General features: G+C 31.7%; 1 long non-coding RNA gene across 1 annotated transcript; it reads left to right on the forward strand.

Annotated features, from left to right (window-relative positions):
* Window positions 1-5,189: 5,189 nt before the first annotated feature.
* On the forward strand, window positions 5,190-14,149 carry LOC139521928 (uncharacterized). Its single transcript, XR_011664096.1, has 3 exons — window positions 5,190-5,299; window positions 7,291-7,587; window positions 13,871-14,149. It is a non-coding gene; the product is annotated as an uncharacterized lncRNA (long non-coding RNA).

Here is a 14,149-nt window from a genome sequence, read left to right on the forward strand (position 1 = left end):
CGAAGGTTTTATATATATACTAATAAATGAAAACTGTTGTTTCTTATTTGTGTTTTTAACTATTCATACTGTAATGTTTATTATATTTGTAAAAGAATAACATTATTATTATATTATATTATGCTCCTTGTGAGCCCATTTTATGGACATAGTTGTTCATTTCCTACGGGTCCCCTTTCTGGAATTACAATATTAATACACTAAAGAGAAATAGAACTGGATGTTTGCTCATCACACTTATCATTTAGCCACTTATAATATATATATACACAAGAAAAAAGGAGCAATACCACATATACCCTACTCCGAAAATAGTGAATACAGGGAAAAGCTTATACCTTGTGACATACACTGTTTTTACTGTTTATCTCAGTTATGATTCATGTCTGTTATGGTTTTAGACAGTAATATAGTCTTTGACCTTAGACAAAGTGATCTTAAGTAAGTAAGTAAGTAGGTGAGTAAATTTTATTTAGATTCGCCATATATATACATAATAACAGAGAAAACATGAGCTCTGGTGAGCTCTTTAACCGACTATCACATAAAAAAACCATGCAGCATCATGCAAATACTACCAAATAAAACTAAAAAAAACATGAATTATAATGAAAGCAACTCTATTTGATTTGTGAGCCTCCAGAGTCAAAGTTCATGTGGCAAGTGCCTCTATGTGCATTGAAACGGGGGAATCAGCAAATCACTTGGGATCAATAAATATAACAGACTAAAAGCATAAAAACAATAAATAAATAAATATAAGCACTAGCATTTAATGGCAGATATATTAAAAAAAAAATGCATAAAAAGCAGAGCAAAAGGCCATTATAAAAAGAAAGAAAGAAATTTCAGCTTTGAGACAGCACTGGGTGGAAACGACATGAACTGCAGTAACATTTTTGACCCCCACACCAGGAATTTATATAATTCCTAAACTGGTCAAAAGAAGTCATGAGTCTAGCCTCATTAGGAATTGAGTTCCATACTTGTGCTGCCTCAAATCTAAAGGATCTTTTACCATAACTGGAGGTTCTAGGTCTAGGTACCTCAGCAGTGTTTACATGCCTGAAATTATATGAACTGTTTTTTATTACAACTAAATCTTGAATAAATAAAGGACATTTCTTATTAATTATTTTAAAGGTCTCCAAGGCAATTCTACGAGTTTTTAATGATGGAAGGTTCGAAATCTGCAGGAGTGTTTCGTATGAGCTCTGATGGTCTTCATAAATAAATCGAAGCGCTCTTTCTTGTATTTTTTCTATTTTCCTGGTATTTTGTTCCCCACAGAAATGCCAAGTCAAAGGGCAATAACTAAAGTTAGACATAATAAAAGAGTAGTAAATTGTAAGCTTACTCAGTTTGTTAAGATGTTTCACAATTCTTTTCAAAACATTTAATTGCCTTGCAGCCTTTTTACAAATATTTGAAATGTGTAAATTAAAGTTTAATTTAAAATCAATCGTAACTCCAAGTAGTTTAACCTCATCCTCACATGATATAGAAATACCATTCAAATCAGACACAATCTTTTTATCATGTGTTTTTTTGCCAAGAGAGATAGCTTGAAATTTCTCTGGGTTGGCCTGCATTTTATTGGAAGAAAACCACTGTATTAAAAAATTGCTGTCTTCCTCAAGAGCAGAAATTACATCTTGTAAGGAATTTCCAGACTTTGACAAAGTATTGTCATCAGCATAATTATATAAAGAACAATTTTTTACAAAAAAGAACAAATCATTAATAAAAATATTAAATAGGATGGGTCCAAGGATAGAACCTTGTGGTACCCCTTTAAATATGTCAAGCATACCACTTAAATTTTAGTTTACTTTCACACACTGTTTTCTTTTTGTTAAATAACTATATAACATATCAAGTGAGGATTTGGATAGACCATAAGCTTTTAGTTTCAGTAGCAGTAAGTCATGGGGGAGACAGTCAAATGCTTTTGACAAGTCCATAAGGATAGCTGCAAGGTATTTATTTTGATCTAAGGCTAATTTCCAATCTTCAATTACTCTTAATGAAGTTGACTGACATTTAAAACCAGATCTAAAAGCTGCCAAAAAAGGACTGAAGATTTTATCAAAGTACTGCACTAATTGTACTTCTATGGCATTTTCAAAATTTTTAGAAATAGCCGGTAATACACTTACCGGTCTATAATTTCCCTTTTCTAAAACACTATTCTTTTTGTGAATAGGTGCAACTTAAGCTTCCTTAAGACGGTCAGGGAAGGTCGATGATGATAATGACAGATTAACAATTTCTGTAAGGGGTTTTACAATAGCAGGTTTAGCAAAATGCAGTAATTTAGGTGAGATACCATCTATACCAGTGGCTTTTTTAACATTAATTTTACGTATACGTTTCTCAACAAAGTCTTGATCAATAGGGGAAAAGGTAAAATTGTTTTGCCCAAGATCTTGAATATTATCTTTAATAGCCAAAATACTCGGGTGATCATCATCAACCTTTATTTGACTTCTTCCTATATTCTTTGCAACATTTACAAAATAGTCATTAAATCTTCAAATCTAACTATATATCACAGTGAAATTGCATTTCCATATAGAATTGGATTAGCGGCATCTGGAAACCTTTATTATTGTGTAATTTATTCAGAGAGAAAATCAATTCTAGATACTGTTTAGTCACCGGTAGTTTGTCCATCTATATTATATTGTAAAACTATATATATCATTTCTGCAGAAATCATTTTGTTGAAAAAGACTTGACTTTGTTTAATTGTTAAATAATCAATGTAATCAATATGTAATCACTTGTATGAAATTGAACTTAATTGTACTACTCAAATTATTGTGAGTTATAATTGACAATAAAAAACTTTATGTTGTATTGTAAAACATTGATATATTTCTAGTATATATGGCATTGTTCTTTGTTACATTTACCTTAAATCAATAGAGAACTTCCTCATTATATATATGGTACCATTTATCACAGGACGATTGCATTCTAATATGTAACTATTACAGACTGACGGACGGACCAATACTATATATATCCTCTTGCTTATGGCATGGGGCATCAAGCATTTAGTATTAACATACAAGACCACACAATTCTTCAATAGCCTGTTATAATGATATGATTTTTTAAACAAAAGATGCAATCATTAACATTTATTTTCTCATATCATTCTTTTATTCAAATAAACAAAACTCGTCTATGGTTGTCTTATTTCATTTATTTAGATTTTTGTTTTTAAATTTGGTGGTGTTGATTCTCATCTTTGATGATTGTTTGCTCACGGTTCTCAATGCACATGTCAGCGGCAACTTTAAGAGAATGGAAACGATTTATAGCTTGACATTTATAATTCATAAACATCATCCTGTTTTCGAAAACTGTGCGCTGCTCTCTGAATTCGTTTGGCTATTTATTCGTTGGATTGCTGTTATATTGAAATTAACTCCATATCATATTTTATTAGAAAAAAAAATAAGTAACAAAAATATCGAGGAAAAGAAAATTAAAACAAAACGGAAAGTCCCTTATCAAAGGGCAAAATCAAAAGCTCAAACAATCCAAACGAATGTAAAACAAATGTCATATGATTTCCTGGTTCGTTATCGGCAATATATATACAATGAAGTAAATGTAAGTTTTTATTATCCACAGTAAAGTTTGTATAACCAATGAATACTATTGTCAATACTGCTCCAAACTACATATCTAATTAGGTATTTGTGTTTAACGTTTGGAATTAAAATTAGATAGACTCACTGAAATATTCTTTATAGTTTCATAATTAACCTTCATCAAGTATTTACACATCGTTTTAATTTTCAAATCTTAGGGTTTAAGATTAACATTCAGTAAAATTAAATAGAAAAAAGCGGATCGGTCTCAAATGTTTCAAAGTGCTATTCTCATTTTCTATAACACTCAGTCGCAATATATCATCAGCTTCGTAGTAAGTACTTCGGCACTCCGAATCTCTGTCATTTGGTCTCTTTTGTAGAGTTGACTCATTGGCAATCATACCACATCTTCTTTTTATATTTATATACCATATCTATCTTAAATTCTTCGTTTATTTTAGAAACTATAGGAAAAACTTAGGTTCAAACTTCATAAGACAAAGTTTACCATAGATGTATATTTGTTTTATTTTTCTGTCCTTTTTTTATCATAAAGCTCCTCGGCTATTCAAGTATTTATACACCATTGGATACTTTCTTTTTGGTTTTAACCTTCCAGCTGAAAGTAAATCCGTTAATCTTCTTTATTTTTTCTACCAGTGAAGTGAAGTATTTAAATGATATTGTGTATGTAAATGCTATTGTATATTTCAAACAAATCAAACGGGCAAACTGTTTGTTATGAACTGAGGAAGTAAATCAATTTACAAACAAAACACACATTATGAAAACATCAATCAATCAATCAATCAATCAATCAATCAATCAATCAATCAATCAATCAATCAATCAATCAATCAATCAATCAATCAATCAATCAATCAACCAATCAAGACTCTTGTCTTCATTTGATCACCAACATTTTTTGCATTTGTTTAATTGAAAAGGTAAAACGTGGTCCCATTTCTTACAGAACGGAGTAAATCCCAAAATTAATCTAAAAGTTTCCAAATCTGAGAAACATAAAGTTAGGAAATATCTTAATCTGGATCATAACATATTAAGATTTAGATTTTAATAGTTTTAAGTCTGTACCTTATAAAATGTTCCACATTTATTGATAACGGGGAAAATAGAAACACAATAATTAAGGTAAACAAATTGAGTTATTCCTCTTTGTACTGGCTTTCAAATATATTTTACTTGTTCTTATAATTAAATTTGATAAATAATCCAGTGGCGGATACAAAAGGGGGAGGGTCCGGGGGTTGGAACCCCCCTTTTTTTGGACGAACAATGCATTTGAATGGAAGCATATAGTTGCCCCCCCCCCCCCCCTTTTACTCTGGGTTGGGAACCCCCCTTTTTAAAATGGCTGTATCCGCCACTGTAATCAGTCTGTTTGTTTGATTGCATGTGTTGTATTTCTGTATATTGTCCTTCAATTAGAAATATAAAAGACATTTGGTTTGATTTTGATTTGATTTGAAAACACTAGAGACATATATACACATATGTGTATATATGTCTCTGAAAACACGCAAACGAAACAGCTCACTTTCAGTCCCGAACGGAATATTAACATTGTTAGCAAAGGAAAGATAACTCTAACATTTTGCCACCTTGCACTGAGACAAATGACAGGAAAATATGTTTGACACTTGGACAGCCAACATGGCCATTGTCATGTAATACAGAGCAATTTTTTATTTTCCTTTCAAACAGAAAAAAATAATTTTATAACAGCATATATTCAAACTTAATTTAGTGTACCACATCAAAATTTAAAGTCGCAAGACCAAAAATTAGCATTACTGACAGCAGAGACAGTGACATATTGTAAATATTTATATGCAACTGGAAAAATTAGTGCACCCTCTGGCATCTCATTTGTAACCGGTTACTTGCTTGGTGCATTTGCTGTATTAATTGGGACAGAATGGTTTCTAAAAATGTGCAAAACTAAACCAAAGTACAACTACAGCTGAACAGGATACAATTTACAAACAGCAGATGTATCCTCATATACTCCTTATTGTAATTTGTCCGCAATAATGGAAATCACTTCCTGGATTCTACCTGGATTATTGCGGCCATCATTAAGTTGATAACTTCTTTTGCCGTCTCGTAATTAACTTTATATTATAATACTTATGATTTAACTATGATCTGTGCGCATTAATAGAAGAAATATTTAAATCACACAGGTTGCCATAAAATTTTGACATCATAATACTAAATATCTGACTACAATAGAAAAGTGATTGTTGTATGACCTCAATAGGTCAAGCGGGATGGATTCTTGGGTAGGGAATAGCGTCGCGATAAGGTGTATTATGGGGTTTTATGCTAGTTAGAATGCATTGTGAAGCCACAAATTCCATCGGAAAAAGCATGTGTAGTAAGAATTCATATAACACAAGAAAATATGATCGAAGGATACTATTAGTATTACTATTAGTATAAGTCATGTAAGTTATAAGTAGTCCAAAATAAATTTGACGTCTTGAAAGACTATTTACTTTTTTGCTGTGACAACTTTCTTCACTTCATTCAGATAAAAGGGAACATTTTTCAGTGTTATAAAAAGGATATAATATCACAACAAGATTATTCTGAATAATATGTCTCATAATGTTGTACCATACCTGCACTTGTCTCAGAATTTTTTTCCCCTATATATATATACCTTTGTATATATAGGAATTTTTTTTTCTGAGACGAGTGCCTGTGCATACCTGGTTTAAATTTACAGTGGTTACAAATGAAAAGACTCTAAAATGAATTGACTTATGCTACCATACATCTGCTCTTTTTGTTAATAATTATTCTGATAAATTTAATACAACTAAAATGGGCCCACAAAATCGCAGTACAATTGGACATTTGTTGAAACAAAGAGTTTGAATTTTTGAAGGCAGTACGTCAATTGAGCATGTGTGAAAGCTTATAAGACAACAATCAATAATGGTCTCTAAATTTTGTTATTTAAAAAAAAAATTAGTTTCAAAACAAATTGGTATGGAATTGCAATGAGGTGGTGTCCATTAGGAAATTAAACCGAACATTTTTTCATCAAACAATACCACTAGGAACCTCCAATTAGACTATATTACTGTACTGTAAGACTACAAGGAAGGACTAACTCTTACAAACTTTTATTAATTTATTTAAACAACATTTACTTTTCGTTCCATTTTATTCTCTATGTCATTTCACTTTAACGTTCATTTTCTATTTATATAACTACACCATAACTACAGCAATTTTGCTTACACTTTCGGTTCACTGCTCAACCACAAGAAATGCACCTCACTGAAAATTTTGTATGTAACATTGTCCTGATGACGCCTATCTATAAGTGAAACATGTCGACCATTAAAACTATTACAATGGGGTAAAAATATCTGAGTGTTGTTGTCTTTTGTCACACAAAACAAACAAATGTTAATAGGAAGTACAAAACACTACATTATAAGTCGCATTACAAATATTTTCGACTTTGTATGGTTTCAGAGGAGTTGCTGCTCAATGAATTCAGTCTCTTCCTTTAGTAGTTTAGATGTGTAAATAAATAAATTTTGATTCACAATATTGATTGGTACCAAATCAATCTCTCATTATGTACTGTTTAAATCATTATAAATTGTCTGACCTCTCAGAACCTGTATCTTTCCAGGTAATAACATGTTCCAGCCATGCTTGTGAGATCATTTGAATTTTATAATCAGATGCAATGGACTTTAAAGATTGGTTGGAATCAACAAAGGGCAGATTTTCAAGTTTATGTGACAAGGAGAAGACAGAGACCCTACAACACTTATTAGAACTATGTGGTTCAGAACAATTGTCCTTCTTAGTACAAGTGTACTTGCCTACTACCTGCCAGGTTGATTTCTTTGCAGTTCTGCCAAATGAGCTGTCACATAAAATCATCAATTATTTAGATGTATCATCAGCATTCAATTCTAGACTAGTGAGTATTACATAGATGTCAAGAAAAAAGAAAATAGACTTCATAAGAAATATATTTATGTAACATATGCTATGCTTTTAGACAGATGCAAAAACAAAATAAAAAAAATACAGAATTGCAAGTTTTTGGTAGAAAAAAATTAATGTGAAAATGTGTTAATTTAGATTTAAGGATTCTTTTTCTCATGATTATCTCAGAGAAAGACAGAAAGAGAAAAAAAATGTTTCTGGACAAAAATGTACTGTTAGAATCTAAAATTAAATAGAATTAGAAAGCATTTATTATGATTGCAAAATGAATCCATATCTTAATGATATCTATTAAAATGGCTCTGATAGGAAACTATTATTCTCCTTTTTGTTACTGACTGAAGCATGTCATAATCTTCATCTTGGGTAATTTCTGAAACACAAAATGGGTTACTGGTACATCTTGAAAATTATAAACATCATGTCATACATGTACATGTACTTACATGTACACACATGTCAGGAAACTTAATTTTAGTTTACTAGACTTAAAGTGTGCTCTGGTGTTACTTTGGTGTTACTCTTAATTCTATCCCCCTCCCCATATATCAATATAAAAAACTTATTCCTTGATTTTTATTTTTTTTTTAAATGAAAGAAGATCTGAGAACTATGTCACTGAAAACTGTAAGCATACAAGATTAAAGAATTAATGTTTCTAAGCTTAGTTTAGCTAAGGTTATTGGCCCTTTCGTAACTGCATGTCTTTCTCTTTCTTCAGTCTGGGTAAGGAGTTAAGGTAGATTATTCTTTTGTAGCGCTGTAATATATTGTTTTACTTGGTGACTATTGTCTATTTAAAGCTAAAAGAAATGATTAGTACATATCAAAATTATATGGTCGCTGATTTTATAGCCCTCCATTTTAGTTCTGACAACTGAAATAATTTCTGCTGTCCATTTGGTCCCATGCAAACAATTATAGTCATTGCAATACACAAATCAAAAAGATTCTTGACAAAGATGAACCCTTTACACTGCAAATTAAACTATGTTACTCAATACTAGAAGTTTTTATAATTTATTTTTGAATTGATAATTAATAGAACCCACTTGGACTATCTTATTTTTTCAAGGTCTATCAGATAAAGACATCAGTTAAAAACTTTGTTTCAATTTTCAAAGAGAAAAATAACTTGAATAATTCAAGCCCTTTCTGTGTCCGATTTTCTCCCACACGAGGGCTTGAACTCCTTATGATCATTGGCTGCATCGCCTGCTTTCTGTGAGAGAGAGAGCCAATCGGCGGCGATCAGGGTAATGAGTCTGCACAACTGCCTTGTAATTGTCTTACCAAACATGTGTGTTCAATTAACACAAATCCGATAATAATTAATTAACATCAATTTACATCATTTAACATCAATTAACATCCAGAACTCCTCCTTCTTTAGCTGCCAACTTAGTAAAAAATTCCCATATTGCATAGCGGTGTGAATTTTCCGGTTGACAGTCTTTATCGAGGAAGACATTCAGACGTTAATGTAGCCTTCGTAGATCAGAGGAATATAACGACTGAATTATTCGGGTTAAGAGAAAAATAGAAACTTATATAAACTTTGTTTGATTTTCATGATTTAATATTTTACTTATATGTAATATAAGCATTGTTTATACAAACAGAAAAGCCATTTCAGTTCACAAGTAATTAATTATATGATAAAGATGCTAACATCATGGATGCAATTAATTAACATACACAGACCACTTGTTATATCTTGAGGTTAATTTGTCTAACATTTGACACTTTGAAGTTACAACTGGAATATCACTAGGAGGCACACTAATCTTTTCTTAATCAGATACATGTCACAAACAATCACTGTAGGAGAGGAAATCAGAATATAATACCAGATTACTTTAATACTGATTACACAATAAATAGTATATTATTTGAGGGTCAGTAGGTCAGTCTCCTCCCCCTGGATGTTAGATGTACCCAATCTGTGTGTAAAGCCAATTGCATTGTCTTTTTATAATCAGTTTTCTTGGTTCAAAGCAGCCTGACTAGTTGATGGAGTTTTACAGTGCTATTATTCAATTTACCTCCCACCTTCCCCTTCCTAACACCTTCAATATTGTTTCATGACTAGAGAAATAACTCAGCTTAAACTAGTGATATATATTTTTCTTTATTTCAGTTTTCCCTTAATGGAATTTTATCACTGGTCATTTTTAAAATTTCATTCATTCCCAAGCATTTCGGGGACACATTTTATCAAATTTATCCCAGTGCCAGTTTGATAGACCCCTGCTACTTCACTAGTACATGGGCTATCCCCCAGGCAGACCCTAGCACTACCCAGCTGCCGATGAGACGCCTTGTCTCATCAACTAAGTGGAGAACCCTCGTTTTACATTCCCCGGCTGGCGCATTGTCGGGCAGGTAGGTTCTTCCTTACACTGAAGGTTGCAAGCTGACTTGCAAAGGCAGGAACTCAAAATTCTGTTTATGTGCTGAGTGTTTCTCAAGGGCCAAAATTAAATGATTTTTTAATAAATATTATTATTTATTCTAACTGTCTTTCTGCTTTAAGCCAGTATGATTTGCTGAGACTATGTTTTGGTTTACACACAGAAACCCCATATATTTGTCTTGTTTGCAGTTTGTTTTTGAGCAGTTATTTGGTCTTTTTTGCTCATTTATGTGGGCTAGCTATCATATTTCCATGCTGACTTTAATTGAGATTTGCTATATCAGGATCCCTCAACAGTTAAACAAACAAAAGATTACACAACCTCCTACTGAAACTACAGAAATAATATTCCCACTATGAGACTACAAGAAATATATAATAAGAGTCTACAAGAAAATACAATAGAACACTACAAGAAAATACAATAGAACACTACAAGAAAATACAATATGAGATAGCAGAATACAAACACATACCTTTAAAGTTTGTATAAAAAGCATATAACCTTTATGCATATGATAGCATGTACATTTTAAAAGGTTTTAATGTTTGGATAGTGTTTCTTTATTCAGTGCATTTTTTTTGTAGTAGCCTTATAGCTAATGTCTAAATGAAGCCTGTCAACTGTGTCTTAGGTTTGTCAGAGATTTTTTTCTCCAAAAAACAGTGAAGGCACAACAGTAAAGTGTTATGTCGCAAAATTCTGTAAATAAATTGTTCGAACATAATTTTATAAATGAAATACTTTTGGAATCACCAGAAAAGGTACTAGGTACCTTTACTTATAACACAAAGGTTAAAAAGAACAAAAAGCAAAGCAAACCATGGTTTGACAAAAAATGCTGGGAGCAAAGAAAGTGCTCTCGAATTGCAAAACGACGATATAAAACACAAAATAACAGATAATCAAGTTCAAATGAAAGATGCAAAATTTAAAAAACAGTAACTCTAAGGAGTTCTGGAAAATTTTAAATAAAAAAAGAGAAAAACGTAGTCCAAAAATTTCCATCGATGTTCTCTTTGATTTTATTTAAAGACTTGAATTCGTCGGATTCAGTTGACGATATCCCTGTATCGCAAGTACCAAACCAGTTCAATGAAACTTTTAATAGTATAATAACAGAAAAAGAAATATTTAATTGTATTAAAGATTTAAAAAATGGAAAGGCTTGTGGAGATGACAAAATGATTAACGAATATATTAAAAGCACATGCCATATTTTTATGCCTATTTATGTTCAGTTTTTGTCGAGCCTGCAACTTTTGTTGCAGAAAGCTCGACATAGGGATAGTGATCCGGTGGTGGTGGCGGCGGCGGCTACAGCGGCGATGTTAGCTCACTTCTTAAAAGCTATATATTTTAGAAGGTGGAAGACCTGGATGCTTCATATTTTGTATATGGATGCCTCATGTTACTTAGTTTCCGTCAGTCACATGTCCATTGTCCTTGACCTCATTTTCATGGTTCAGTGATCACTTGAAAAACAAGTTCAGATTTTTTGTAAATGTTTAATTCTCTATTACTGTAAGTAATAGGATAACTATATTTAGTATGTGCGTACCTTGCAAGGTCCTCATGCTGTCAGACAGTTTTCACTTGACCTCAACCTCATTTCATGGATCAGTGAACAAGGTTAAGTTTTGGTGGTCACGTCTATATCTCAGATACTATAAGCAATAGGTCTAGTATATTCGGTGTATGGAAGGACTGTAAGGTGTACATGTCCAACTGGCAGGTGTCATCTGACCTTGACCTCATTTTCATGGTTCAGTGGTTATAGTTAAGTTTTTGTGTTTTGGTCTGTTTTTCTCATACTTTATGCAATAGGTTTACTATATTTGTTGTATGGAATGATGGTAAGGTGTACATGTCTAGCGGGCAGATGTCATCTGACCTTGACCTCATTTTTATGGTTCAGTGGTCAAAGTTAAGTTTTTGAGTTTTAGTCTTTTTATCTGATACTATATGTCATAGGTCAACTATATTTGGTGTATGGAAATATTTTATGATCTATATGTCAGTAGTGCAGGTTTTATTTGACCTTGACCTGGTTTTCACGGTTCATTACTCAGTGTTAAGTTTTTGTGTTTTGGTCTATTTTCTTAAACTATAAGCAATAGGTCAACTATATTTGTTGTATGGAAGCATTGTTAGCTGTACATGTCTGCCAGGCATATGGTTCATGTTAAGTTTATGTGACAGTCGTAATAAAGCTTTATATTTAGGAGTATCAACATAATATCAATGATTAGTAAAGAAGGCGAGACATTTCAGTGTGTGCACTCTTGTTTTATATTTAGTTTTCGATTCCGGTAAAATTCCAGAAGCATGGTTAGTTGGTAACATTATTCCTTTAAAAGTTTTATAAAAATAAAGGTGATACAAAAAACCCAGAAAATTATAGACCTATCACAATTCTTAGCTGCATGGGAAAGCTATTTACTTCAGTTCTGAATTCAAGACTATCCACTTTTTTGGAAAATTACTTATTGTTAAAAGAAAATCAATCAGGATTTAGAAAAGATATATTCAACCATAGATAGTATTTTTGTCCTACATATTCTTTTTGAACTATTGAAGATGCGAAAGAAAAAACTTTTTTGTGCTTTTACAGACTTTGCAAAAGCCTTTGACACAGTCTGGCGAACTGGTTTATAGAAAAAACTTCTGGAAAATTTTATCAGTGGAAAAATGTATGATACCATTGTAAATATTTATAGTAACATTAAATCTAGAATTTTTGATGGTAGTGTATTTTCAGAGTATTTTCCTTGTAATGTCGGTGTAAGTCAAGGCGAACGCCTCTCGCCTTTATTATTTTCTCTGTATATTAATGATCTTGAACATTTTTTAAAAGAACAAGATGTAGAAGGGTTAAAAACAGTATCCGATGATATAGAAATTGAGCTAGATTACTATTTAAAATTGTTTCTGATTCTGTATGCAGATGACACAGCTCTTTTGGCAGAGTCAAAAAAAGACTTACAAAAGCAGCTTGACTCATTGTATTACTATTGTGAACTTTGGAAATTGAGCAGTTGTGTTGAGGGTTAATGTGAATAAAAGCAAAATTGTAGTTTTTTCAAAAGGTAGACCATTATCAAATATAGAATTTAAATATAATAATACTGTTTTAGAAATCGTAAATGAGTTTACGTATCTTGGTGTTATTTTTTCTAGAACAGGAAGTTTTTCTAAGGCAAAAAAGGCACAAACAGAAAAAGCCACACACGCTATGGACAATGTTATCCGCAAAGATCGAAAACATAATTTATCTATAGAATGCCAACTGGATCTATTCGATAAAATTGTCCAGCCTATTTTATTGTATGGAAGTGAAGTTTGGGGAGTCGGCAATAATTCTGTTATAGAAAGGGTCCACCTTAAATTCTGTAAAATTTTGTTAAATGTAAAGAAGTCAACACCAGATTTCATGATTTATGGAGAACTTGGAAGATATCCTTTGGAAATTGATATCAAATTGCGGATTTTAAATTACTGGTCGAAACTTATGTGTGGAAAGCAAGAAAAACTTCCTGTTATTTTGTATAAATATGCATATAAAAAGTATGGGATGAGTATTCCATGGCTTAATAATATAAAATCTATTCTAGATAGTTGTGTACTGTCATATGTTTGGAATGCACAGTACTTTGTTAGTAATACATGGTTATATCATAAGGTTAAAGTTAGTGTTGTAGACCAATTCAAACAAAATTGGCACTCTATCTTAGTAGAATCACCAAAAGCTATTAATTATCGACTATTTAAAGATAATGCTGAAAGAGAAAACTATTTTTAGATCCTAGATGATAAAAATATTATTTCTTTTTGTAGATTCAGGATACTCAGTCATAAACTTCCTATTGAAACTGGAAGGTGGAAAAATGTACCTATAGAAAATCGAAATTGTAAACTATGTAATTCAGGAGATATTGGGGATGAATTCCACTATATTTTTAAATGTTCGAAATTTAATCATGATAGAGAAAAAAATTTGAAACCATTTTATCTAAATAGACCAAACATATTGAAATTTCATGATTTGTCACTAGAAACATCAGTATGTTGAATCATTTGTGCAAATTTATCAAACTGATTAATAAACAGCTGGAC

Source organism: Mytilus edulis, chromosome 4 (assembly GCF_963676685.1).
Source record: "Mytilus edulis chromosome 4, xbMytEdul2.2, whole genome shotgun sequence".
NCBI lineage: Eukaryota > Metazoa > Mollusca > Bivalvia > Mytilida > Mytilidae > Mytilus > Mytilus edulis.